Below are 26,405 nucleotides of genomic sequence, written 5' to 3' on the forward strand. Positions count from 1 at the left end.
GCCATTATTTGAGTCGCACCTGTGTTTATGTAGCGAGTGATTTACTATGTGCTGTTAAGAAACTGCTTGCATTTGCACATCGCGAGTGAGCTATGTTATATATCGCTGTATTTTGGACTTGGATTTTTTTCAATTTCATTTTGTATGCACTCTGCTAAGGTCCTGGAAACAGGACCGCAGTATAAATAAATAAATAAATAAATAAATAAATAACTAAATAAATAAATAAAGATAACGACCTCGCGTCCGTGTTGGCGTTGCGATAAGACGGCGCCAATCCCATAACCACTGGCATCGGTTCGGACCTCCGTAGGTGCGGACGGGTCAAGATGGGCCGAGACCAGTAGATTTGTGAGAATCGTGATAAGGTGTTTAAATGTGGCAGCCTGAAGGGAACCCCACCTAAAAGGCACGTCTTTCTTCAGAAGTTCAGTGAGTGTTCGAGCGATTGCTGCGAAACATTTCACGAAACATCGGAAATAAGCACAGCGCCCCACAATACTCTGGACGTCTTTGAAAGACTGAGGTACAGGAAAAGCTGTTACTGCTCGAACCTTCTCCGGGTCGGGTTGTACTCCGGAAGCATCGACGAGATCGCCTAGAACGGGAATCGGTCGGCGCCCGTAGTGGCAATTCGATGAGTTTAATTGGAGCCCAGCCTTGCGGAAGACGTCAAGAATAGTTGCGATGCGCTCAAGGTGCCTCTCAAATGTAGGAGAGAACACAAGGACGTCGTCGAGGTAACAAAGGCAAGTGCACCATTTGAAACCTTGAAGCAGAGAGTCGATCGTCTGTTCTAATGTGGCGGGAGCATTGCATAAACCGAACGGCATGTCCTTGAATTCGTAGAGGCCATCTGGAGTGACGAAATCGATCTTTTCTTGGTCTTGCTCATCCACGGAAATCTGCCAATAAACAGAGCGAAGGTCGATGGACGAACAGTACTTCGCACTGTGAAGACAATCATGAGCGTCGTCGATTCGCGGTAATGGGAAAACGTCCTTTTTAGTAATTCAATTTAGATGGCGGTAATCAACGCAGAAACGCCATGTGCCATCTTTCCTTTTGACGAGCACGACCAGCGACGCCCAAGGACTAGACGAGGGCTCAACAAGGCCTCTGGCGAGCATCTTGTTTACTTCCTGCTAAATAACACGCCGCTCTTCCGTGGAAACACGTTACGGTCGGCGTCGGATGGGAACAGCATAATCAGTGTTTATCCGATGCTTAACAAGTGACGTCTAATCAAGTGGTCGATTTTATGCGTGAAATATGTCGCGGTAGGGAATGCAAAAGGCGATATAAAGTGGCTGCTTGGTCGGGAGCGAGGTCCGGAGCGACCATGGCACGTAATGGGCCGTCGTTGTTCAAGGCATCCTGCGGGTAATCAGGAGGATCTGGAGACGTGTCAGCTGCAAAAGCAGTGACGTGGTTTGCTGTCACTGACCTGAGCATGGCCACCGCTATGCCTTCACGTAACACTGGCTTCGTCAAGCCAAAATAAATAAAGTGGAGACACATTCGATTAGCAGCAAGGGTTACGACGGAGTGTGGCACAGAGATGTCGCGCGCCAGGAGGGCACCACGAATAGGTGCCACGACAGTCGCTATGAGGCACGGTTGCCGTTGAGACCAATTCGATGCAGGTTAGGGCTTTTGGAGGTAAGCGAACAAACGCTGTAGTTCAGAGGGTGTTCGGTTGTTCTAGGTGAATATCTGAAAGAAGAGGAAGCTCGAGGGGCACAGCGCACTGGGGGCACAGCCGATGAGGGCAGAATGCGTCGTCAGAAAGTCGATCACGAAAATTAGGTCAAGAGGTCAACTGGTCAGAATGGTGAACAGGACTGGAATTTGGCGGCCGGCAATTCCTATGCGAGCAGTGCACATGCCCCTGACGACAACAGTGGCGCCATTGGCGACGCGTGCTGCTCGAGTGAACCCTTGGGCTCCAGTATCAACTAATGCCTTGAACAGAACACCATCTACGTCTACCTAAATTAGCTTCCTGTTGGTGAGGAGCGTCAACGGACAGGACAAACGTGATGCAGCACTTCTTCCAAGAGCTGCATGGCCTAATTTTCAGTCCGGGAGTGGTGAAGTGTGAAGGTGGTGAAGCATTAGGGTCGACGTAAGACGACGTTGCAGTGGCGTTACGGAGCCGGGAGAACTGTGGTATGACGTGGCGGCTTTTCGCGAGCTCAAAGCGGCGGGATTCCTTGACAATGACGTTAATGGTGGACACATTGTTGAAGACCAACAGGCTGAACGCATCGTCCGCGATCCCTTTGAGTACGTGGCCGACCTTGTCAACCTAAGCCATTTTCTTGTCAACTTGCCGGCAAAGAGCGACCACGTCTTGTAGGTACGAGACATACGATTCAGTAGAAGACTGAACTCGGGTAGCAAGCTCTTTGCTAGGAGCCAGCTGCCGACCGGTGGGATTTCCAAAGAAGTCGCTGAGCTTCCCCTTCAAAGCATCCCAGCTAGAGATCTCGTCCTCGTGTTTCCGGAACGAGACACGAGGAGTTCCGCCCAAGTAGAATAGGACATTCGCTAGCATAATGGTAGAATCCCAGTGGTTGTTTCGGCTAATACGCTCATACAGGCAGAGCCATTGTTCGACGTCAACATTATCTTGGCTGGAGAATGTGCCAGGATAGCGGCTATTGGTAACCGTAACCTACGTTGCTGTCGGGGTCGCAAGAGTAGGAGACGAGGTGTCGTCACCGGCAGCCATGGCGGAAAGCAGGATGGTGCGGCCGCTGCGAAGCTCCGTGGCGAGGAAGGGGAACAGCACCCTCCACCAAGATGTTACGCAAACGCAGCATTAACACTGGAGTCTGTTTGCAAAGTATATTTATAAGGGATGATGCAGTGCTGGCCAGATGAGCCGACAGCTCGACAGCCAGAGAGCGTTCTTCCTCCTCTTTTCTCGAGTGATGGCGCCCACGCGCCTCATTCAAACAATCAAATACCGCACGCGCGTAACAATACTTTTGTAAGAGGGGCAGGCTGAAACATGTTGCTGACTCCACGTTATCAAACTCGTCTCTCATCCCTCTGATTAAATTAGGATTGCAGAAGAGCATGCATCACGATGTTCAACTACGAACGCCTCATACTGCTGATGACTTGCTTAAACATATTGCTACGGAATAGTATTACCGATGACGAAGAGGCGAGCAGTACGAAGACGACGACAACGATTGGAGGCTAGCGCGGGCTGTTGTCTCTTGGCCAAGTGCGGCGTATTACGTTGCAAATATACTTGTATATAGCTTTTCATTTGCGTCTTCTTACGTAACATATCTGGTGGAGGTGGACGTTCCCTGTACTTCGTCACGGAGCTTCGCAGTGGACGGTACGTCGAGCCTAGCTTCATGGCTCCCGGCGATGACAATTCTACTCAGCCGCCTCCGACCCCTCCTGCCACTTCGACGACCTACATCTCTCTCCCTGCTCCTCGTGATCCTGGCGTATTCTCGGGCAAAGATGGGGACGACGTCGACGACTGGATCAGCCTGTACGAACACGTGAGCCGCAATAACCGGTGGGACCCTACTATCATGCTCGCCAACGTAGTCTTTTACCTCGGTGGCACACCTCGAGTTTGGTTTCGGACGCACGAAGAGGAGCTCACCAGTTGGGATTCGTTCAAGCAAAAGCTCCGAGACTTGTTCGGCAGCCCCTACGGTCACAAACTTGCCGCGCAGAAGAGTCAGTGGCGGCGTTATCGGAGCGTGCGGCATAAGGACGAGAAGGGCCACCCGAGGGTCGAGAATAGGCAGTATAAGCAGACCGGGTCGGGGAAGTCCAGCGACTTCGACAGTGCCGAGAAATGTGCCCGATGCGACGTCAGTGAAAACAAATGGGCTTGTCGTCAGCAGTGCGCCATTCAGCTGGGTTTCGGAAACGTGGTGGGTAAGACGATGCGGGACGGGGCGGAATCGAAGAAGCCGGATGGGTATCAGGGTGATGGGCCGAGCAGATCGTGTGAAGGCCCATGTTTTCGAACTCCTGGCGGACAACTGCCTGGATCAGGGAAACCGTGACTGCCGGTGCGTTGGTGGGGCTGGAGTCGAAGGCAGCCGGATAGGCCGCCTCAATCTCACGCCGAACGATCTTGGTAATATCGCCGGTGTTGTTGGTACGAGGAGCGTCGGCACAGGAAGAAGTCGCTGGGGTGTTGGGCAAACGGGCAAACTGCTGATCGATACGTCTGCTTTTAGCGAGTTCCAGGCGGCGGCACTCTTTGATAACAGCATCCACCGTCGCGACGTTGTTGAACACGAGCAAGTTGAAGGCGTCATCGGCAATGCCTTTGAGGATGTGGGATACCTTGTCTGACTCGGGCATGTGTGCATCAACTTTGCGGCACAGAGCCAGGACGTCCTGAATGTACGTGACATAGGGCTCTGTTGACGTCTGCACACGGCCGGAAAACTGAATGATGCAGCGCCTCGAGGTGACGCTGCATTGCTCCCTACGCCGCCAAATCCTCCACTGACGTTGCCCACTCATCTGAACCTTCTTGACGTGCAAGTCGACGGTGTTCCTGTATCTGCTCTTATAGACACTGGGGCGCATTTGTCGGTAATGAGCGCGGACTTTCGTACCCACCTGAAAAAAATAATCACGCCCGCCACGACGCTTGTTGTCCGTGTCGCCGATGGCGGAACAGCCCCCGTAATTGGTATGTGTGCCGCCCGCGTCTCCTTCGCCGATCGCTCAACAGTCGTGCTATTCACGGTCATCGGCCACTGTCCCCATGACATCATCCTCGGCTTAGACTTCCTCTCCGCACATTCTGCTCTAATTGATTGTTCCCCCAGTACTCTCCGCCTTGACCTGCCTGTTCTGGATCCCGCTGAACCACACCCCAGTCGCCTCAGTTCCGTCGACTTCGTTCGCTTGCCACCTATGGCACTGACTTACGTTGACCTAGTGTCATCCCCACCTGTGCCCGACGGTCACTATATCGCGGCTCCTATACAAGACGTCCTCCTTACACACGAAATCACGGTGCCTCATACCGTTTTATCTATTACGGCTAATTGCGTCTGCCTGCCCGTGGTCAATTTTGGCTTGACGACACAAGTGCTGCCACGCGGGATGTCTCTGGCCCAGCCTTGCTCATTCGAAGATCACTCAATAGCATTTATTGAGGTAGACAGCCATTCAGCCGATCCTCCTCTACCATCTCAGTCGACAACTTGCACCATCGCCGACTTACAGAAAATGATTGCGCCCGACATGCCGTCCGAGCCCGCTCGTGAGCTCTACCGCGTTCTGTTTTCCTACAACGATATTTTTGACTTTCACGATCGTCCTTTGGCCCAAACTACAACTGTTAAACATCGCATTAATACCGGCGATGCCCCTCCTATTCATCGCCGCCCGTATCGAGTGTCACCGGTTGAGCGTCAAGTTATTCACGCTGAAGTTCGCAAAATGCTTGCCAATAACATCATAGAACCGTCATGTAGTCCATGGGCGTCACCGGTTGTACTGGTAAAAAAGAAGGATGGCTCATGGCGCTTTTGCGTGGATTATCGGCACCTTAACAGGGTTACCAAAAAGGACGTGTATCCCCTACCTCGGATCGATGACGCCTTTGACTGCCTCCATGGTGCTCGCTACTTCTCTTCTATTGACCTCCGCTCCGGCTACTGGCAGATTGCTGTGGACGATCTCGACCGCGAGAAAACTGCTTTTGTAACTCCGGACGGTCTTTATCAATTCAAAGTGATGCCGTTTGGTCTATGTAACGCTCCTGCCACTTTTGAACGCATGATGGACTCCCTTCTTCACGGTTTCAAATGGTCCATATGCCTGTGCTACTTGGACGACGTCATTGTATTCTCCCCAACCTTCGCTACGCACCTCGAGCGCCTCTCGGCAGTCCTGGACGTTTTTCGTCGCGCCGGTCTGCAGCTGAACGCATCGAAGTGCCAATTCGGCCCTCGCCAGATTACCGTCCTTGGGCATCTCGTTGACGCGAACGGAGTGCAACCGGACCCAGGCAAGATCCATGCTGTTACGCACTTTCCTGTTCCGAAGTGTGTCAAGGATGTGCGCAGCTTCATCGGCCTTTGTTCCTACTTCCGCCGTTTCGTGAAAAATTTCGCGGCCATCGCACGACCACTAACTGAGCGTTTGAAAAAAGACGCTCCTTTCCAGTGGGGCGATAACGAGGCCTCTGCATTCTCGCATCTAATCGACGTTCTCACAACGCCTCCCGTTCTGGCCCATTTCGATCCTTCTGCGCCTACCGAAGTTCGTACTGATGCCAGCGGTCACGGAATTGGCGCAGTACTGGCACAACGCCAGCGCGGCAACGACCGTGTTATCGCTTACGCCAGCAGGCTCCTCTCACCCGCGGAGCGCAACTATTCCATCACTGAGCGTGAGTGTCTGGCCCTAGTTTGGGCGGTTGCGAAGTTCCGCCCATACTTATATGGCTGTCCCTTTTCCGTTGTCACCGACTATCACGCGCTTTGTTGGTTATGCTCATTGAAAGACCCTTCAGGAAGACTTGGTCGCTGGGCCTTACGTCTCCAAGAATATTCGTTCTCTGTCACCTACAAATCTGGCCGACTACACAAGGACGCTGACTGCCTGTCTCGCTACCCGGTAAACGAGCCTGACGACGCCGACAGTAGTACCGCCGACGGCATTTTCTCTGTCTGCCTTCGCTAACATCGCCGATGAGCAGTACCGAGACCTATCGCTGCGAGTACTCATCGAGCGTCTGCGCTCTACACCTACCGACGCATCCGTTCGCCGATATGTCCTCCAGGGTGCATTCTGTACCGAAGGAACTTCCTTCCTGACGGATCTGATCTTCTTCTTGTCGTGCCAAAACATCTACGACAGACTGTGCTCTTTGAGATGCATGACGCACCTACTGCAGGACATCTTGGCGTAACCCGCACGTACGACCGCGTCCGCCGCCGCTTCTATTGGCCTGGCCTCGCTCGCTCCGTCCGACAGTATGTTGCTGCCTGCGATACCTGCCAGCGTCGGAAAACACCTCAGGTGCTACCTGCCGGTCATCTCCAGCCGATCACTGTCCCTGTGGAACCGTTCTTTCGTGTTGGATTAGACCTCCTCGGTCCCTTTCCCACGTCATCCTCTGGGAACAAATGGGTAGCCGTCGCAACTGATTACGCCACCCGATACGCTATCACACGGGCTCTCCCTACCAGTTGCGCCACTGACGTCGCGGACTTTCTCTTGCGTGACATTATCTTACTTCATGGCGCCCCGCGAGAGCTGCTCACTGACCGTGGTCGTAACTTCCTCTCGAAAGTTATCGCCGACATTGTACGTTCCTGCTCCACTCAACACAAGCTGACTACCTCATACCATCCTCAAACCAATGGCCTGACAGAGCGGTTAAACCGTACTCTTACCGATATGCTGTCAAAGTACGTTTCCAAGGACCACCGCGACTGGGACATTGTCCTTCCTTAGGTCACATTCGCTTATAATTCTTCCCGGCACGACACTGCCGGATTTTCTCCCTTTTATCTGCTCTACGGTCGAGAACCGACCTTGCCCCTTGACACGGCACTTCCTCCTGCTTCGATCTCAACAAGCGAGTATGCGCGCGACGCCATCGCTCTCGCCGACCATGCACGCCAGCTTGCCCGTGCTCGACTGACGGACTCGCAAACCACTCAGCAGCGTCAGTACAACGCCCGCCACCGAGACGTACAGTTTTCGCCTGGTGCGCTCGTGCTCCTCTGGTCGCCCTCCCGTCACGTCGGACTTTCAGAGAAGCTCCTTTCGCGATACATAGGGCCCTACCGCGTGCTGCGCCAGGTGACGCCTGCGACGTACGAAATTGCCCCTGTGAGCTCAACCTCGTCATCTACTGTGGCACCTAGTGATGTTGTGCACGTCAGTAGGCTCAAGGCCTACTACACTGTTTCCAAGTCCGGCCTTTAGTCGCTCCGGGACGGCGCTTTTGCCGCCGGGGGTAGTGCTACGGAATAGTATTACCGATGACGAAGAGGCGAGCAGTACGAAGACGACGACAACGATTGGAGGCTAGCGCGGGCTGTTGCCTCTTGGCCAAGTGCGGCGTATTACGTTGTAAATATACTTGTATATAGCTTTTCATTTGCGTCTTCTTACGTAACAATATGAAAGAGTTATGCACTCTGCACCACCAAGAGAGCTTCTAAGGGCTACAGTACTTCATCCAATGAATATGACACACTGCAGTGTAAAACATGACCATGTTCACATCGAGAGGTCACCTTCAGACCTTCTTCCATACCGATCGTGCCGTGCTTGTGTACATTTCTGTGCAAGCAAAGGGCAGGGACGTCCAGGCTTTAGTAGATAGTGGAGCTTCGATAACAGTTGTAAACAACAGTGAAATTCCGCACCTAAGCATTGTGCAAAATTTTCCTGTGACCGTGTATGCTTACGATGGCAAGAAACAGACGTATAATAAGTGGGCGGAATTGTTGATCACGTGCAAAGGAAAAAGCACCTTAACTAAGGATCTCGTACTCGATGGAATAAAATATAGGTCGCTCAAGTCTCGCCCAGTAATTCAACAGTTACAACTTGACCTCTACTCGGATGGTGAAGTCACTACTCTAGATGACCGCCAAATGTTTTCGGTTTCACTTACCATCAACGGAAGCCCACTACGAAGGCGGACGTTCTCAAGCTGTATCCAGAACTAATACGCGTCAGGGTCTATCCGAACGCTACATCAAAGCTTCAAATACTGTTTGAACTTCCCGACAAGACTCAAGTGAAACACAAGGCCTACAGTATGCCCCGAAAGAAGAAACATTGGTTGAAGGAAGAAATGGAGATGATCGGCACCGGTGTAATCCGCCCATCAATATCTGCTTTCGCTGCTCCGATCACCATTACTCCTAAAGGAAATGGCATATTTCTTCTCCGCACACATTACAAGCAGGTCCACAAACAGACTGTCTTATTTCCAGACCATCGCAAACGAAGGTTACCTTGGTTTATTGTGTCCTTAAGCCGCCTTCAAAATCAGAAAAAACGGTTTTTTTTTTCTGATAATTAAAGTTCAGGAATGATCCCGGTGACTGGACCGCATATCGACAGATCACCCATAAGAATAAGAATGCGATTAAGGACGCTAAGCACACTTTCTTTGGCACTGCTTTACCTGCTTTGTTAAAAACGGTCCCGAAAAGTTACGGATTGTTGTCAAGGGTGTTCGTGAAAACGTATTGTCAATAACTGACGAGAGTGGCGTTACTGTTTCTCGTTCGCAACGTTCTTACGAATTCAACGAAGTATTTTCAAAAACATTTTTAGATGAGCGTGCTCAGCGTCTGCCAGGATTTTGTGAAGCGAACCTTCCTACAATGGGTCATGTAGTAATTGATTATCATGGTATCGTTGGCCTTATTAGCAACTTAAAGTTTTTGTCATCATGCGGCGTCGATGGTGTAAACGCAAAGTTTTTGAAGAGTACGGTTGCTTACCCGTCCATTTTTATACATGAACTTTTGGCTCAGACTGAAATTCTAGTGTGTTGCCTTGTGATTGGAAGGTGGGCAAGTGGTTCCGTTGTTTAAATCAGATGACACACATTCTGTGCTAAATTATAGGCCAATATCATTGACCAGTGTCCCATGTAAGATTTTCGAACATGTCATTTATTGTTACCTGGCTAATTTTTTTGAAGCTAATTATTTTTTCACATCTCATCAGCAGGATTTCAGGAAGACATTCTCATGCGAAATGCAAATAATTTCCCTTAATATTGACCTATAGACTTGTCCTTATAGACCTATATAAGCTGTAGACTTGGAATGTTATATTGATTGTGTATTATATTTCACTGAGGCTTTGACCTTGTCTGCTCAGTAAACTAAATCTTGACTCTAACTTTATTGCGTGAATAAAACACTTTTTTAAACCGCCAGCACTTTGTAACTGCTGATGGCTACGATTCCTCTCTGTCCTGTCCTTTCAGAGATGCTCCAAGTTTCTGTCTTCGGGCACTTTCTTTTTCTAATTTGCATAAACAATTTACCTGATTGTGTTAATTCCTCTATTAGGCTTGTTGCAGACGATGTGTGGAATATCGCATTATTTCATCTGATAATGACACATCACTACTGCAGACGAACCTTAACAATATTTCTGATTGGTGTAACACATAGAAAATGAAACTAAACGAAATGAAGTGCAAACTAATGAACATTTCTCGTAAACTTTGCACTAACGCTTGTGAGTATGATATAAATGGTTCCTCTCTCGAAGAAGTGACGACTGTCACGTTACGGTGTCAAAGGTTACGTACGGCAGGTCCGCGTCCCACGTCTTGTGTTCGACGTCGACGTACATTGCTAGCATGTCGGCGAGGATCTTGTTCAGGCGCTCTATGAGACCATTCGTCTGCGGATGGTAGGCAGTTGCCCTCCTGTGGCTTATCTGGCTGTACTGCAGAATGGCTTGGGTGAGCTCTGCTGTAAAAGCCGTTCCTCTGTCGGTGATGAGGACTTCTGGGGCACCATGTCGCAACAGGATGTTCTGGACGAAAAATTTCGCCACTTCGGCTGCGCTGTCTTTTGGTAGAGTTTTAGTTTCAGCAAAATGGGTTAGATAGTCCGTCGCCACGACGATCCACTTATTCCCGGATGTTGATATTGGAAACGGCCCCAACAAATCCATCCCAATCTGCTGGAATGGTCGGCGAGGAGGTTCGATCGGCTGTAGTAATCCTGCTGGCCTTGTCGGTGGCGTCTTGCGTCGTTGACAGTCTCGGCATGTCTTGACGTAACGGGTGACGACGGCGGTCAGACGCGGCCAGTAATACCTTTCCTGTATTCTCGACAGCATCCGGGAGAATCCGAGGTGCCCAGCGGTTTGATCGTCGTGTAGGGCATGCAGGATTTCTGGACGCATCGCTGACGGTACAACAAGAAGGTAGCTGGCGCGGACGGGTGAGAAGTTCTTCTTCACGAGCAGGTTGTTTTGTAGCGTGAACAAAGACAACCCGCGCATAAATGCCCTAGGGACAACGTCGGTGTGCCCTTCCAAATACTCGACGAGGCCTTTTAGCTCCGGGTCGGCTCGTTGCTGTTTAGTAAAGTCTTCCGCGCTTATTACCCCAAGGAAGGCGTCGTCTTCCTCGTCGTCTTGCGGCGGGCGATCGATGGGGGCGCGCGATAAGCAGTCGGCATCGGAGTGTTTTCTTCCGGACTTGTATATTACCGTGACGCCATATTCCTGTAGTCTGAGGCTGCACCGCTCCAGCCGTCCTGAAGGGTCGTTTAAGTTAGCTAGCCAACACAATGCGTGATGGTCACTGACGACTTTGAATGGCCTGACATAGAGGTAAGGGCGGAATTTAGCTGTAGCACAAATGATGGCGTAGAATAGTTTCAGTCGTAAAATAGTTGCTCTCCGCTTTTGACAGCGACCGGCTAGCATACGATATCAACCTTTCATGTCCTTCTTTCCTCTCGACTAGGACGGCACCGAGGCCTAGGCTACTGGCGTAAGTGTGGATCTCGGTATCGGTGTCCTCGTGGAAGTGTGCAAATACCGACGGCGACTGCATGCGTCGTTTGAGTTCTTGAAATGCTTTGGCCTGCGGCGTTTCCCACTTGAACGCGACATCACATTTGGTTAGATGTCTTAGCGGCTCCGCGATGCGTGAGAAGTCCTAGACAAAGCACCTATAGTAGGCACACATGCCAAGGAATCTGCGCACTGCCTTCTTGTCGGTTGGCTGCGGGAACTTTGCGATGGCAGCTGTCTTCTGTGGGTCGGGGTGTACTCCTGATTTGCTGATGACGTGGCCTAGGAACGAAAGCTCATCGTAAGCGAAACGGCACTTTTCTGGCTTCAGAGTGAGCACTGGTGAATTGATGGCTTCGAACACTGTCGCAAGCCGCCTATGGTGATCGTCGAAATTTCGGGCGAAGACAACGACGTCATCCAGGTAAACAAGGCACGGCTGCCACTTCAGTCCGGTTAACACTGTCTCCATGACGCGCTGAAACGTTGCAGGCGCCGAGCACAGTCCGAAGCATGACCTTGAACTCGTAGAGGCCGTCTGGCGTGATGAAGGCAGCCTTTTCGCGATCTCTCTCGTCGACTTCTATTTGCCAGTAGGCAGACTTGAGATCCATCGACGAGAAGTATTTAGCGTTGCAGAGCCGATACAATGCGTCGTCTATCCGTGGAAGGAGGTACACATCCTTCTTCGTGATCTTGTTGAGTCGACGATAATCGACGCAGAAGCGTAGGGTTCCGTCCTTTTTCTTTACCAGGAATACAGGAGAGGCCCACGGGCTCTTCGACGGCTGGATGATGTCGTCGCGCAGCATTTAGTCGACTTGTTGCCTAATATCTTCACGTTCTCGCGTCGAAACTAGGTAAGGGCTCTGGCGGAGTGGTCGAGCGCTCTCTTCGGTTATTATGCGATGCATTGCAACTAGTGTTTGTCGAATCCTCGATGACGTCGAAAAGCAGTCTTTGTATCATTGGAGAAGACTTCTGATCTGTTGCTCATTACTCATAGGGAGACTTGGATTCACGTCGAAGTCTGGTTCGGGGACAATGCTCATTGGGGTAGATGCGGCTGAATCCGAGAGGACAAAGGCATTGCTGGTTTCCACAATTTTCTTGATGTATGCGATTGTCGTGCCCTTGTTGATGTGCTTGAACTCTTGGCTGAAGTTGGTTAGCATAACTTCCACTTGCCCTCCTTGGAGTCGAGCGATACGTCTTGCAACGCAAATTTCACGGTCGAGCAGTAGATGTTGGTCGCCCTCGATGACGCCTTCTACGTCAGCGGGTGTTTCAGTGCCGACAGGAATAATAATGCTGGAGCGCGGCGGGATGCTCACTTGATCTTCGAGCACACTCAAGGCGCGGTGACTACGACAGCTCTCCGGTGCTATCGCTTGATCTTGTGACAGCGTTATCGATTTCGACTTCAAGTCGATGACTGCGCCATGTTCATTCAGGAAGTCCATGCCGAGAATGACGTCTCGTGAACACTGTTGGAGTACAACGAAGGTGGCAGGGTAAGTCCGGTCATGAACGGTAATTCTTGCCGTGCAGACACCCAGTCGGCGTAATCAGGCGTCCTCCAGCGGTCTGAATTTGAGGGCCTTCCCATGCAGTCTTAACTTTCCCAACTATGTGGCGATGGGCCCACTCATGACGGAGTAATCGGCTCCTGTGTCCACTAAGGCGGTGACTGCGTGGCCGTCGAGAAGCACGACGAGGTCGGTGGTTCTTTGGCTTGCGTTGCAGTTAGGTCTTGGCGTCGGATCACGTCTGCGTCGTGTTGAACTGAAGTTCGAACGTTGCGTCGTTAAGTCGTCTTTCATCGGTGTAGTCTTGGCTTCCTGATTTCGTCGGGGCGGCGGCGTGTCGTTATGTCGTCGGGGTAATTTCTTCGGTGTCTTCGTCGGCGGCGGAGGATCTTCGTCAGTTCGACGAACAGCAACCGCACCTCCATCGGTTGCTGCTTTTAGTTTTCCGGATATGGGCTCGCTGACCGACCCCGCGCTCGGCCAGTGTATGGTCGGCGCTGCGGCGACAGGTAGCGGCCTGGTGATGGCGAACGCGACGGTCGTCGAGAGCTCCACTAAGTAGCGGCGAGGTAGTCGGCGATATCGCGGGGGCGTTCACCTTGCTGCGGGCGCGGAGCGTTCACGGCGAAACCTCGCAGTCCCATCTCCCTGTATGGACATCGTCGGTAGATGTGACCCGCTTCTCCGCAGTGTTAGGAGAGCGGGTGGTGGTCAGGAGCGCGCCAAATGTCTGTCTTCCTCGCGTAGTTGCACTGGGTGACGGGTGGTCGTGCTGGCGGTGGCGGTGGCGGACGACGGAACTGCGGCGTGACAGCGCCCTGGCGCGGTCGCGGAGGGGGACCTTGACGGTGTGCGACGGCGGCGTTGGTCATCACTTGCGGCTCAGGCTGGGGCGATACAGGGGCTACTCCAGGTTGTTGTTGGAGCTCCTCACGCACGGCGTCGGCAATCGAAGCCGCTTGAGGCTGTGATGGTGGGAACAGCTTTTGTAGCTCCTCCCGCACGACCGCTCGGATAGTCTCGCGCAGGTCGTCGGTGGCCAGTGATTTAACTCCGGCGTAGTTTGTCGAGTTCATGCGGCGGTCGAATGGCCAGTTTCGCATCTCGAGTGTCTTCTCGATGCTGATGGCCTCGCGAAGAAACTCGTCGATGGTGTTCGGTGGGCATTGTACCATTCCGGCAAAAAGTTCCTCCTTCACTCCACGCATCAGCAGGCGGACTTTTTTCTCCTCGGGCATTTCAGGGTCGGCGTGGCGGAAGAGACGGCTCATTGCTTCCGTGTAGATCGCGGTGGTCTCATTAGGTAGCTGCACACGGGTTTCTCATAGTGCTTGGGCTCGTTCTCGGCGTACGACGCTTGCGAATGTCTGCAGGAAGCCGCTTCGGAAAAGTTTCCAGTTCGTTAAGGTGGCTTCTCGGTTCTCGAACCACGTCCTGGCCGCGTCTTCCAAAGCAAAGAAGACATATCGCAGTTTGTCGTCGCTGTTCCACTTGTTAAAGGTAGCGACTCTCTCGTACGTATCAAGCCAGCTTTCCGGGTCCTCGAAAGTTGAACCGCGGAACGTCGGAGGCTCCCTGGGCTGCTGCAGCACGACGGGCTACGCTGGGGCTGCCATTGGGGTGGACTTGGTTGCCATACTCCCCTACGGGGCAGAAACCTGGAGGCTTACGAAGAGGGTTCTACTCAAATTGAGGACGACGCAACTAGCTATGGAAAGAAGAATGATAGGTGCAACGTTAAGGGATAAGAAAAGAGCAGATTGGGTGAGGGAACAAACACGAGTTAATGACATCTTAGTTGAAATCAAGAAAAAGAAATGGGCATGGGCAGGACATGTAATGAGGAGGGAAGATAACCGACGGTCAGTAAGGGTTACGGACTGGATTCCAAGGGAAGGGAAGCGTAGCAGGGGACGGCAGAAAGTTAGGTGGGCGGATGAGATTAAGAAGTTTGCAGGGACGGCATGGACACGATTAGTACATGACCGGGGTTGTTGGAGAAATATGGGAGAGGCCTTTGCCCTGCAGTGGGCGTAACCAGGCTGATGATGATGATGATGATGATGATGATGATGATGATGGCCATCTTCCTAGTGGTCTCAGGCAAAAGTCCGTGCTGCGGGGGCAGTCCTTGCAGCCTGCGGCTACCTCGCTGGTTCTTGACGACGTTAGTGTCTTCCGAGTGAGGGCTTGGGTCACGGCTTTGTGGGGGCGTCCGGTACGTGAACGCAAAGCACCTCGACCAGATGTCACGTGGTCGTGACGTCAAAGAACACAGTAGCAATACTGTGAAAGGCAAAAACTAGCTTTTATTGGGCGAACCTGTGCCCACAAAACAGGCTACACTTAAAGCACCATGAGTGCGGCGAACACAGTCGGCGATAGTCGTAAATCTGATCAGCGGGTCAAGCGCTTCGGCTTTTATGGAACAGTCGTCGAATGTTCCAGACTAATCGTTTGGACCCACGTGCCTTCCACAAAGTTCTACACCAGTCGCGTTACGCGATGAAATCAGATAACACAAGGTTCGGCGACAACAGACAACCGAGTAGAAGCATCGATAACGTTCCAGAAACATCGGATACATGCAGGCGCGTCCCTCGCTGTGCTACTACAGTTGTTAAGCGGCGAAACGTGGTTGCCCGATAAAGATAAGTACACGTGTCACTACTTAAAAATACTTAGGGTCAACATTAATTCCAACCTGTCTTGGCAACCGCACAATAATTATATTGTCAGTAATGCCAACCGCGTGCTGGGGTACTTGTGCCGTAATTTTTCAGTGGCCCCTTCTTCTTTTGAACTCTTTTATAAAACTTTTGTTCGTTCTAAACTAGAATATGCATCAGCTGTGTGGGATACATTTACTGAAAGTCTTATTAGTCACCTTGAAGCCGTGCACAATCGTAGCGCACGCTTCGCTTTTTCCGACTTCTCCCGTCTTTCCACTGTTTTACCTACAAAACAGCGTCACAGCTTCCATCCCTTTGCTCACGCAGCAAAATAGCACGTCTCTGCTTATTTCATTAAATTTACTCCCATAACCCCACTCTTAAGCAAGAATTGCTTTTCCATCCTTAATATCACCTCGTATTGACCTCGTATTAAAATTGCTCGTTCATCGTTATCACACTAGCCAACAACTTCATTCTTTCATCCCTCAAACTTGTAATGATTGGAACCTCTTGTCCGCCTCCATTGTATCTATTACAGACTCCAGTGACTTTAAAAATGCGCCTAAATATTGTCGCGTATACACAGCTGTAGTATACACATTGAATGAAGATCCAGGCGTTTGCACTTAACGAAACGTAAGCGTCGACGAACTAAACCGAGACGAACCTCGTTCTCCACTTCAGTCACCTTGCTGTGCCATACCATGGTGCATTACCCCCTCTTTAAAAAAAAATAAAACATGCATAGGCTTGACGTGAGAGCGCCCAGATGGCCTAGGGTGAACACATAGGCTATAGTCACAATCACTGTGCTGTGCGATATAGTCACAAGGTACTGAGGGACGAGCAACAACAAAAACTGACCTGAGCAACTGAAAACGACGAATATTATGGGCTTTAGTACGATTTCAACTGCACAACGTGCACAATCTCAGATTGCGGTTGTCGACGTCGGGGAGGCTGGCTTCCGTGAGGAAGGACTTCGTAATTCACGTCACTAATTCGCTGCAACACTCTGTAAGGTGTGAAGTAGCGGCTCAAAAGCTTCTCGGATAGTCTTTTTCGGCGCACGGGAGTCCAGACTAAGCCTGATCACCAGATTGGAACTCGACTTGTCAATGGTGGAGATTGTAACGGTGCGCATCGATGCTCTTGTTTTTTATGTGCACTCGGGCAAGCGGACGGGCTTCTTCCGCGCGTTGCACGAAAAGTTCGGCATCTTAGGCGAGGTTGAGATGATCGATGTTGTCACACGGCAGCAGTGCTTCTAACATAGTCTGCACTTCGCGCCCGTAAACGAGGTAAAATGGCGTGAAACGTGTTGTTTCTTGCGTACCAGTGTTTAGGCAAACGTTATGTAAGGGAGCATCTCGTCCCAAGTCTTGTGTTGTACGTCTACATACATAGACAGCATGACAGTCATCGTTTTGTTCAGTCGTTCGGTCTGGCCGTTTGTCTGCGGATGATAGGCAGTTGTCCTTCGATGGGTAGTGCAGCTGAGTTTAATAACGTCTTTAATGAGCTATGATGTAAAGGCTCTGCCTCGGCTTGTGCTGAAGTGCAATGGGGCGCCATGCCTTAGGACCATGCTCTGTATGAAAAACTGGGGAAACTCGGTAGCTGTGCCTCGAGGCAGCGCCTTTGTCTCAGCATACCGCGTTAAATAGTCTGTGGCGCCGATTATCCACCTGTTGCCAGAAGATGACATTGGAAACGGGGCCAGAATATCCATTCCGACCTGGTCGAAAGGTTTGCTAGGTGGGTCAATCGGATTCAGCAATCCCGCAGGCTTCGCAGCTGGCGACTTTCGGCGCTGGCATTCACGGCAGGCTTGGTTGTACTGCTTAACACACCCGGCAAGTTTCGGCCAGTAGTAGGATTTGCGTACTCTGTCAAGCGTTCGCGTGAAACCCAATAGGCCAGACGGAGACTCGTCATGAAACGCGAACAAAACTTCGGCACGGAGGTCTGCTGAAGCTACCAACTGGTAGGTCTTGTTGGTGGCAGCGGAGTTCTTATATAAGACGCCATGTTGTAAACAAAAAGACGACAATCCTTGAGCGATATGCTGAGTATTGATGGGTTTAGTCCTTCCAGATGTTCGAATATAGGCCGTAGTGCGTCTTCTGCGTGCTGCCGTGTGGACAAATGAGTAACGCTTACGGCCCAAAGGAAAGCGCCGTCGTGCTCAATGTTTTGGTTGGTAGTGTCCATAGGAGCGCGCGAGAGTGCGTCAGCGTCTTCGTGTATGCGGCCTGACTTGTAGAGGATGGTCACGTCGTACTCCTGCAAGCGTAGACTCCACCATGCCAGTCGTCCAGAAGGGTCCTATAGATTGGCAAACCTCGGCTACAACTTCGAATGGGCGGCTGTAAAGGTAAGGTCGAAATTTTGACAGCGCCCATACGACGGCAGGACTCTTTCTCCGTTGTGCTGTAGTTGGTCTCTGTGCACAATAGTGTGCGACTTGCATAGGCGATCACTCTTTCAATACATTCTTGCCATTGTACAAGCACCGCACCAAGAACAACGTTAATGGCGTCAGATCAACTTCTGTGTTTGCCTCCTCGTCAAAGTGGAACAAACTGGTGCTGACACCAGACGCTATCGAAGATCAGTTAAAGCAGTCTCTTGCTCTGGGGCCCAGACGAACGATACATCGTCCCTCGTGAGGTGAGTCAGCGGCTCGGCAATCTTCGAAACTTTTTTGATGAAACGCGGGTAGTATGGGCAAGGGCCAAGGAAGGGACGGACACCTTTCTTGTCGGTCGGTGTTGGAAACGTGGCTACAGCGGCAGTTTTCGGATCAGGGCTCACGCCTTCCGCGCTGACTACGTGTCTCAGAAACATCAGCTCCTTGCAGCCGAAATGACACTTCTGAGGCTTAAGGGTGAGGTTAGCCGATCGGATGACTTCAAGAAATTGCCGCAGTCGTCTCAGGTGGTCATGAAATGTCGCCTAAGAAACAACGACGTTGTCGAGGTAGACGAGGCAGCTTTGCCACTTAAGACTAGCGAGAACAGTGTCCATCATTAGCTGGAAAGTTGCTGGTGCCGAACAGAGACAGAAAGGAAGTACTTTGAATTAGTAAAGGCCATCTAGAGTGAAGAAAGCAGTTTTTTTCATGGTCTCCTTCATCTACTTCAATTTGCCAGTAGCCGCTCTTGAGATCGAGAGAAGAAAAGAATGTATAATGAGTCATCGATATGCGGTAGTGGGTACACGTCCTTCTTGGTAGCATCGTTGAGGCGTCAATTATAAACACAGAAACGAAGCGTTCTGTCTTTTTTCTTGACAAGAGCGACCGGGGAGGACTACGGACTGTGCAAAGGCTGAATGACACCATCATCTAGCATCTTCTTAACTTGGGCTTGAATTGCCTCACGTTCTTTCGGCGAGACACGATAGGGCTGTTGTTTGATGGGGCGTGCGTCGGCGGATGTCGTTATTCGGTGCTTCGTGATTGGCATTTGGCCCACCTTAATACACCGAGGGAAGCACGCGCGAAATTCATTGAAGAGTTCCTGCAGTGCGCTCTTTTGGCCGTCCATAAGCTCGGAGTTTACATCGATGTCTCTGAACGAACCATCGTCTGTGTCCACTTCAGAAGCAAAGCACTCGACGATGTCCGTTGATGGTTCGGCATGGTAACGATGCTCAAAGGTAAAGTTGGTAAAGAGGACCGCTGTCTGGCTGTCACAAAGTTCCACAAGGCTTCGCGCTACACAAATACCATGGGTCAGCAACGTAGGAATGTTGCCTTCTACAATGGCTTCACCGTCTTGTAGCTCGTCGGACTTGACCGTCGGACTTGACCACTAGCACGCAGCAGTATCATGATGCTGTCGTCCGAAACAGTAAGTGCGGGTCTGTGTCCCATGGCGTCGGTCTGTGTTGTTGCCCTTTGTGTCAAGAAACTGACACAGCGCTCACGGAGGTCAGTAATGGCGCCATATTCCTGGAGAAAGTCTATCCCAAGAATTAAATCGCGGGAATGCTCGCGTAGAACCAGACCAGTGGCGAGAAAAGCAGCACCGCAAAGTTCTACTCTGTCCGTGCATAAGCGAATCGGTGTGACGACGTGGCCACCTGCTGTACGAAATGGTGCCCCATTCCAGGGCACCGTTACGTTTTTCAGAACGCTCGCCATTTCGCGATTAAGAATAGAGTAATCGGCGCCGGTATCTATAAGTGCACTCATTTTTGTGCCGTCAATCAACACAGGTCATCATCATCATCATCATCAGCCTGGTTACGCCCACTGCAGGGCAAAGGCCTCTCCCATATTTCTCCAACAACCCCGGTCATGTACTAATTGTGGCCATGCCGTCCCTGCAAACTTCTTAATCTCATCCGCCCACCTAACTTTCTGCCGCCCCCTGCTACGCTTCCCTTCCCTTGGGATCCAGTCCGTAACCCTTAATGACCATCGGTTATCTTCCCTCCTCATTACATGTCCTGCCCATGCCCATTTCTTTTTCTTGATTTCAACTAAGATGTCATTAACTCGCGTTTGTTCCCTCACCCAATCTGCTCTTTTCTTATCCCTTAACGTTACACCTATCATTCTTCTTTCCATAGCTCGTTGTGTCGTCCTTAATTTGAGTAGTACCCTTTTCGTAAGCCTCCAGGTTTCTGCCGCGTAAGTGAGTACTGGTAAGACACAGCTATTATATACTTTTCTCTTGAGGGATAATGGCAACCTGCTGTTCATGATTTGGGAATGCCTGCCAAACGCACCCCAGCCCATTCTTATTCTTCTGATTATTTCCGTCTCATGATCCGGATCCGCCGTCAATACCTGTCCTAAGTAGATGTATTCCCTTACGACTTCCAGTGTCTCGCTGCCTATTGTAAATTGGTGTTCTCTCCCGAGACTCTTAAGCATTACTTTACTTTTCTGCAGATTAATTTTTAGACCCACTCGTCTGCTTTGCCTTTCCAGGTCAGTGAGCATGCATTGCAATTTGTCCCCTGAGTTACTAAACAAGGCAATATCATCAGCGAATCGCAAGTTACTAAGGTATTCTCCATCAACTTTTATCCCCAATTCTTCCCAATCCAGGTCTCTGAATACCTCCACTAAACACGCTGTGAATAGCATTGGAGATATCGTATCTCCCTGCCTGACGCCTTTCTTTATTGGGATTTTGTTGCTTGATTTATGGAGGACTACGGTGGCTGTGGAGCCGCTATAGATATCTTCCAATATTTTTACATATGGCTCATCTACACCCTGATTCCGTAATGCCTCCATGACTGCTGAGGTTTCGACTGAATCAAACGCCTTCTCGTAATCAATGAAAGCTATATATAAGGGTTGGTTATATTCTGCACATTTCTCTATCACTTGATTGCTAGTGTGAATATGGTCTATTGTTGAGTAGCCTTTACGGAATCCTGCCTGGTCCTTTGCTTGACAGAAGTCTAAGGTGTTCCTGATTCTATTTGCAATTACCTTAGTAAATACTTTGTAGGCAACGGACAGTAAGCTGATCGGTCTATAATTTCTCAAGTCTTTGGCGTCCCCTTTCTTATGGATTAGGATTATGTGAGCGTTCTTCCAAGATTCCGGTACGCTCGAGGTCTTGAGGCATTGCGTATACAGGGCGGCCAGCTTCTCTAGAACAATCTGTCCACCATCCTTCAACAAATCTGCTGTTACCTGATCCTCCCCAGCTGCCTTCCCCCTTTGCATATCTCCTAAGGCTTTCTTGACTTCTTCCGGCGTTACCTTCGGGATTTCCAATTCGTCTAGACTATTTTCTCTTCCATTATCGTCGTGGGTGCCACTCGTACTGTATAAATCTCTATAGAACTCCTCAGCCACTTCAACTATCTCATCCATGTTAGTAATGATATTGCCGGCTTTGTCTCTTAACGCATACATCTGATTCTTGCCAATTCCTAGTTTATTCTTCACTGTTTTTAGGCTTCCTCCGTTCCTGAGAGCATGTTCAATTCTATTCATATTATACTTCCTTATGTCAGCTGTCTTACGCTTGTTGATTAACTTCGAAAGTTCTGCCAGTTCTATTCTAGCTGTAGGGTTAGATGCTTTCATACATTGGCGTTTCTTGATCAGATCTTTCGTCTCCTGCGATAGTTTGCTGGTATCCTGCCTAACGGAGTTACCACCGACTTCCATTGCACACTCCTTAATGATGTCCACAAGATTGTCGTTCATTGCTTCAACACTAAGGTCCTCTTCCTGAGTTAAAGCTGAATACCTGTTTTGTAGCTTGATCTGGAATTCCTCTATTTTCCCTCTTACCGCTAACTCATTGATCGGCTTCTTATGTGCCAGTTTCTTCCGTTCCCTCCTGAGATCTAGGCTAATTCGAGTTCTTACCATCCTGTGGTCACTGCAGCGCACCTTGCCGAGCGCGTCCACATCTTGTATGATGCCAGGGTTAGCGCAGAGTATGAAGTCTATTTCATTTCTAGTCTCGCCGTTCGGGCTCCTCCACGTCCACTTTCGGCTATCCCGCTTGCGGAAGAAGGTATTCATTATCCTCATATTATTCTGTTCCGCAAACTCTACTAATAACTCTCCCCTGCTATTCCTAGTGCCTATGCCATATTCCCCCACTGCCTTGTCTCCAGCCTGCTTCTTGCCTACCTTGGCATTAAAGTCGCCCATTAGTATAGTGTATTTAGTTTTCACTCTACCCAGTGCCGATTCCACGTCTTCATAGAAGCTTTCGACTTCTTGGTCATCAGGACTTGATGTAGGGGCGTAGACCTGTACAATCTTCATTTTGTACCTCTTCTTAAGTTTCACAACAAGACTTGCCACCCTCTCGTTAATGCTATAGAATTCCTGTATGTTACCAGCTATATTATTATTAACCAGGAATCCGACTCCTAGTTCTCTTCTCTCCGCTAAGCCCCGGTAGCAAAGGACGTGCCCGCTATTTAGCACCGTATATGCTTCTTTTGGCCTCCTAACTTCACTGAGCCCTATTATATCCCATTTACTGCCCTCTAATTCCTCCAATAGCACTGCTAGACTCGCCTCACTAGATAACGTTCTAGCATTAAACGTTGCCAGGTTCATATTCCAATGGCGGCCTGTCCGGCCTGACTTCCTATGAACACAACCTCAACACAGGTATGTCCAGTGAAATCTTGAGCGCGGGGATTGGTTCTGGCGTCATCGTGTTTTCGTTGTCTTGCGGTCGGCACAAAACGAGGTCTTCAGTGCGTCGAGTATCAGCAGTCCCGCCTCGGAAGTTCATCGACGTCAGTTTTCCCGGCCTGCACTTAGTGATCTCCCTTACGTCGTCCTCGAGGTAGTATCACAAGCAGGGAAATATCGTCGCGGTGAGAGTGAGCATGACTGCCACTGCAATGTGCCTGGCCTGCGCTGCTGTTCGAGAAATTCTGCGATGTCGGGAGGCCTTTGGCTGAATTTACGTCGAGGCGAATCGATAGGAAAACCCCGCAGTCCGAGTCATCGGTAGGGGCACTCCCGATACACATGACCAGCTTCGCCGCAGTGGTAGCACATCGGTCTTCGATCAGGTGCTCACCAAGCCTCTGATTTCCACGCGGGTGTTCGGCGGTCGTCGAAGTATGGTAGCGAAGTTGTCGGAGCGGCTTGCGCCGATTGCAACAGAACAGGTGATGCAACATATGTAGGTGCGAAAGCTTGGCCGGGGCTCAGTAATGTTTCTGCGTAAGTCTTGCGCAGGGACTCGGTTTGCCGAGGTTGTGCATCACTGCTGGAAAGAGATGTCTGCAGTGCCTGCTGTACTTCGTTGGCGAGGGAGCTAACCGGAGGCGGCGACGTACCGTCGTGCTTCTGCAGCTCGTCGCGAGCCACTGAGTGCATCAGCTTGCAAACGAAGGCGACGTCGCACCCGAAGCCTACCGGCGTATCCGGGGTGCAGGCGGCATTTACTACTCGGTTGTACAGGTTCGACCATTGCTTAAGCGTCTTATCCATTGCGGTGGCTTCGGTGAGGAATTCCGCAGCACTCGTGGGCGTATTCCGAACAAGACCGCCAAAGAACTGTTCCTTCACGCCTCTCATCAGATGACGCACCTTCTTTTCTTCCGACATGCTCGGATCGGCACGCTGAAAGAGACGCGTCATGTCCTCCACGTACATCGTGGCGCTCTCCTTGGGCTTTTGAACGCGTGATTGAATGGCTCACTCCACTTTTTCCCTGCGATCGAGCTGGAGTATGTCTCCAGGAGCTTGCGCTGGAACTCAGGCCAGGATGACAGGGCGCTTTCGCGGTTCATAAACCACGTGCGAGCACAATCCTGGAGGCTTAAGTAGACGTTCCTGAGTTTGGCGTTGTTGTCCCACTCGTTAAACGCCACGCGCTCGAACTCCGCCAGCCACTCTTCCACGTCTTCAACTGTGCCGCCATGAAAAGCCGTCGGCACTTGGGGGTTCAGCAGCGTTAGGTAAGTCGATGGCACCCTTTCCGTAGAAGTCGCAGTGGTCGCAGTCATCACCTTTTCCTGGAGGTCTCCAAATAGTGGGGCGAGGCCTCGGATTCGTCGGCTTGTGCAGTCAACAGCAGTCAACTCCACATGTGGGGCGAAGTTCTCGCTGCCCAATGGGGTCTCCTTCGTAAGTTGAGTATACCCAGCAAGCTCCACCAAGTCGTCGCGTATACCCTGCTGTAGTATACACGCTGACTGAAGATCCAGGCGTTTGCACTTCACGAAACGTAAGCGTCGACGCGCGAAACCGAGACGAACCTGCTTCTCTTCTTCAGTCCCCTTGCTGCGCCATACCATGTAGCGATATGTTACCTAATATTTAATTTGTGTTTTTTATTTCCTATATATTGTTCCCACTCCCTTCTGTAACGCCATATAGGCCCTGAAGGTATTCAAATAAATGAAATAATAAACAATGCCACTTATCGACGAAATCATCAATGAAACGAGGGGCTGTAAGATCTTTTCTCGCTTGGACCTATGCAAAAGGCTTCTGGAAAGTGCTACTGTCAGAGCAGGTTAAAAATTTTCCGCCTTCGTGACACCATTCGACATATACTAATATATCAGACTATCCTTAGGCTGGAAGAACACACCCGCATGGTTTCAGAAGATGATGAACAATGTTCTAAAGCCATATTTCGGAACTCATTGCAATGTTTACATTGATGACATCATTGTGTTTTCGAGGTCTGAGCAGGAGCACACCAAACACATAGTGAAGGTCTTACAAACATTTAGCGATGGAAATCTGACGATAAATGAAAAAAAGTGCGATTTCTTTCAGCCGAAGGTCCTTTTTCTCGATAGAGTGTTCGACGGTGCTACCAAAAGTGCGAAACAAGAGGCTGTTACGATAACATACGAAGCCGCATGACCTTCATTTATTGCGAGTTTTCCTTGGTGTAGCAGGCTACTTCAGGGCCTTAATTAAAGATTTTGCAATGAAGACAAAGTCCCTGACTCAGCTGAAAAATAAGGATGTTTCTTTATTTTGTCCAATAATTGCAAATTAGTCTATCAAGAACTAGTGCGCCACTTCTCGTATGACCCAGTACTAAGTCTACCTGACTTCAGCCTACTGTTACAAATGAACACAGATGCCTCACACTAAAGTACAGGGGCAGTGTGGTAAGAGAGGGACTGCAGTTGCCAACTATATCGACAACTTTAAGTCAGAGGGTACTATTCCTGCACCTTTAACTTATTTCAACTCAACTATTCTACGACGTAGAAAAAGGCCCTTGCCGTCCCCATGGCAGTGTGATACTTTAGATCGTACATAGACGGCAGAAAATTCAAACTGTATACGGACCATCATGCTTTGAACTATTTCCTTAGCCTGTCGGAGGCAAGAGGAAAGCTGGCGAGCTGGATAAACGAACTGTAGCAGTATGATTTTGAGGTTATCCACCGGTCAGGCAGGGGGTTGACGGATGCAGGTGCGTTATCTAGAGTAGTGGTCGAATATACACATGAAGTGTTAAACGTGACGAAAATATAGGAAGGATACGAAAGTCTACAATTTGCCTATAAAAGGTTTGTGGTGCCGGAGACCCTCGTTCGAAAAGTGCTCGACATGTACAATGGCACTGCGGACTCGTGTGGTCATGATGGCTTCTGATGAACCCAGAAGATGATTCTAGAGGTTCACGTGGAAGAATGTGAAGAGAGATGTAGACAACTATGTTCCGTCATGCCACCTAGTGGCAGGTCAATAAGGCAATGTACCGTGCACAGCTGGACAAACTCGTATTACCTCTTCACTCAGACGCACCGTTCTTAGTCGTCCATGTGGACTTTGCCGAGTTGAAAAAGATGAGTGAGCGCGAAACAGTAATTTCTAGTGACAATCTATCAAGGCAAAAGAACGGTAGCTGCATACGCTGGAAAAAAAGATACAAATAGTGCTATTGCCCTTCTTGACCTAGTGATGTTCTCGAATTTGGTAGTCGTAGTCTCTGACAATGGACACGCATTCATGAGCAAGAAGTTTCAGCAGTGGGCAGACAGTCGCGGGGTTGTGCTGCGGCGCTGCTCTCCGTATCACCCTCAAGCCACTGGATTAGCAGATAGCTATTCACGATATAACGCAGTTTATGTCAATGTACCCAAATTTTCAAAGAGGATAGAAGTGCTGCCTAGAAACACCCGTTTCGCACAATAACAGGAAACATACCACAAGCCTTGGATGTTTCTC

At 50.2% G+C, this 26,405-nt stretch overlaps 1 protein-coding gene across 1 annotated transcript in view; it reads right to left on the reverse strand.

Annotated features, from left to right (window-relative positions):
* The window catches only part of LOC139061211 (calcium-activated chloride channel regulator 1-like), a 495,141-nt gene that overhangs the window by 246,540 nt on the left and 222,196 nt on the right, over window positions 1-26,405 (reverse strand). The gene's annotated exons all lie outside the window — the stretch shown is intronic.

This window comes from Dermacentor albipictus, chromosome 6 (assembly GCF_038994185.2).
Source record: "Dermacentor albipictus isolate Rhodes 1998 colony chromosome 6, USDA_Dalb.pri_finalv2, whole genome shotgun sequence".
NCBI classification, from domain to species: Eukaryota; Metazoa; Arthropoda; class Arachnida; order Ixodida; family Ixodidae; genus Dermacentor; species Dermacentor albipictus.